This window comes from Haliotis rufescens, unplaced genomic scaffold (genome assembly GCF_023055435.1).
Source record: "Haliotis rufescens isolate VD_foot unplaced genomic scaffold, xgHalRufe1.0.p SCAF_35, whole genome shotgun sequence".
Classification (NCBI taxonomy): domain Eukaryota; kingdom Metazoa; phylum Mollusca; class Gastropoda; order Lepetellida; family Haliotidae; genus Haliotis; species Haliotis rufescens.
The window spans coordinates 4,440,941-4,444,161 of NW_025964057.1; positions in this window are offsets into that span (position 1 = coordinate 4,440,941).

Here is a 3,221-nt window from a genome sequence, read left to right on the forward strand (position 1 = left end):
ATTTAATTTAATATAATAGATACACATGTGAAATTTGGGAGCTCGATAGTCACATGTTGTCGTTGTACAAAGGCTGTGAAAACTGTTCATTGTCATGTCACATAAGGCAACCAGATTGCTCTGCATCTTTTTGGTACTGGCTGGATAAGTATACAAATTCTGTCCAGCGGAATTCTGCGCCATACTGCTTGTAACGCGTTGTCCAGTTGTGGGAGTGTCTGCAGCGTGTTCTGACGTTGACGTAGACGTCGATCGAGATCATCCCAGAGGTGTTCAACTGGGTTCATCTGGAGATCTCGACGGCCAGGGCAAGTCACCGACATTTGTCAAATTCACGTGCACAATGTGGGGCACAACGTTCATTTCGACGACGATAAACACGTGGTCTTCCATCTCGTCGGTGAAGAAGAAATCGTGATTCATCGCTAAACCACACTCGTCTCCAGTTTCTCAAATTCCAAGGCTGTACGGTATGGCACCAACGCAAGCGTCGCTGTGGATGAATCTGTTGCACAACAGGGACGATAACTGGTCTTCTGGGTCGGATTCCAGTCTCGCAACGATGGTTCCTGTCAGTCTGGTCCGATATCCTCCACAAACTGTGTCATTGCGATGACGTAAGTGGAACAGTCGAATGCAGCGATCCTGTGCAGGGGTGGAAACTCTTGGTCGGCCGATTCTCGGACGGTCTGCAGTGGAATCGAACTGTGTGTATCGGTCACAAAGGCGGCAAATGGTGCTCTGGCGGATGTTAAAGTGGCGTGCAACAGAAGACTGCAATTCCTCTCATTGGATACGTTCTATGAGAATTTTGCGATCGGCAGCGATGGTTTTCAAACTTGAAAAATGTTGACAATTGAATAACAAATTACTGGCTTATGCTTGCCTTTCTGTAGCCACTACCACGAGTTACGAATGCCATCACTTGCACGTGCATTTCGCTTCACTGTTTTCCTCCATGACATTTTTGAACAAGTGTGAAAACAATGCCGTTTAAGACATTGCAAATTGACAATGGTTGCATTGTGACGCACCGTTTGTCGAATATCAATAACATATATCTAATTTATATACCCGATTTTTTGTGTAGTCAGGTTCAGTGAACTACATACTACCTGTGCGTTACTTCTTTTAAGAGTGTATAGTGCTTTACTTGCCTGTTCTGCAAGGGTATTATAAGCTTTAGTCCAAATTTGCTTTAGAGTTATCATTAGACCCAGATATCTACAGGAGGTAACAGGCTTAAGTGGGAAGTGATACAATATCATATGTCCATCTTTCTTTCTGAAAATCATATTATTAGTTGTTTTTGTTTTTGTTTTTATTTCCATTCCCCATCTTTCACAGTATCCTTACAAGAGATACACTCGTCTTTGTAATGTTATAGTAGTATCTGCTACAAGTATTAAATCATCTGCAAATAATAGAGAAATTCTGTTGTACATTTCCTCTGAAATGAACACACCATCGCCTGGCCTAGAACCAATTTCACTGAATGCCATTGTTTAATAGCAGAAACATCACTTTATTTCTAATCACCATATCAAATGCTTCCTTATAGTCTACGAAAGCGCAGTAAAATCTATCTTTATTAGGGGCAATGTGTTTCTATACCAGTGACTGTAAAATATATATGTTGTCTGCGGTGGAATGTTGTTTTAACCCACCTTGGTATTCTCCAATAATATCTTTATCTTCAATGAAAGTATCTAATCTCTAATTTAGTATATAAGCACATATCTTACTCATGGTGGTAAGTAATGAGATTTCTCTAGAGTTATAAGGGTCTTCTGTGTTGCCTTTCATATGTATGGGTATATAATACATGCAGCCCAAGCACTAGGAAATTCCCTTTAATCAGTATACATGTATCTGTGGCATATGAAAAGAACTCTGAGGGCATACCGTCATCTCTGAGAGGATACCATCATCTCCTGGAGGTTTATCAGCTTTTAGATTATCGATTGCATATGGTACTTCACAAAATGTAATCTCTGATGACAGATCATCAGATTGCAGACACTTTTCACAATCAGTAAATGTATGTCCATGTATTGATAAGAAACGCTCCACCTCCAGACTAAACTGTGTGTTTAGCTGATTATTAAAGTGTTCCTGCCAAACGTGAACTGGTATTTTTTTTTACATGTTTACGACTTTTAAAAAATATATTTCTACACTAATTTCCAAAAGCTCTTACAATCGTGTGTATCTGCTGCTTCAGGTAATTTGTCACTAATATTCAATTTAAAATCCATAACTTTTTGACGACAATTATTCTTAAACGTATTTTTGGGCTTTTTTTCTTTACATGACAGTTTTCTCTATTTGGGCTAAAACGGAACGCATTTAGATGTTCATATTTAATATTTCTTAACTCAACACATTCGTAATCAAACCACTTAAGTTGTAATATATCAGAGGGCACGGGTGGCCCAGTCGTCTAAGGCGCCGCAATTCGCTGTGCAGAGTTGCGTCCCTTGGGCACACCAGAAACCTATGATTGTGGGTCCGAATCCCGGTTCACCCCGATTATGTTTCTAGGTTTGTCAGCACAATACCCGTGTTTGTAGGTTTCACGGAACTGGTAAACGTCTAAGACCTGCATCATTTGGGGCTTTCCTCCCACATTAAGCTGACACGACGTGATATGACTGGAATGCTGATAAAAGCGGCGCTAAACAAAAAAAAGAAATCACATGTTGAGAAATGTAATTTATCAGAGTATACTCGGCTTCAGTTTTGACGTTATCTCATCAATGATCCGCTGGATGTGAAATTATCAACAAGACTACATACAGCAGTGTCTAAGGTTTCATAAACTATTTCCACAAACCTGTCACACTGCTCCAGAATACAATCTGTCCAACGAAAGTTTGCTTGAATGTAGTATTCCATTTATACTTCACTCTCTCAGATCCTGTAGATAACACGCTCATCACAGTATCGTGATGGTATAACTAACTCCTTCACTAAATAAAGGTAAAGTTAGTACGAGGAGGAGATGATGTGAATCAGTACGTGTTTTACAGTGAAGACAGATACATTGGGAAATACATCTGATGAAACACACATATAGTAGGGGGTACTCGAACCAGTTGCCCCTATGAAAGTAAAATCCACTGAAGCGTCTGACAATCTTCCATTGACAATAAAAAGTTCAAATAATTTGTTTCATAATTGTTAATAATAGTTTCCCTGTTTGTTCGTACAGGTGGGAT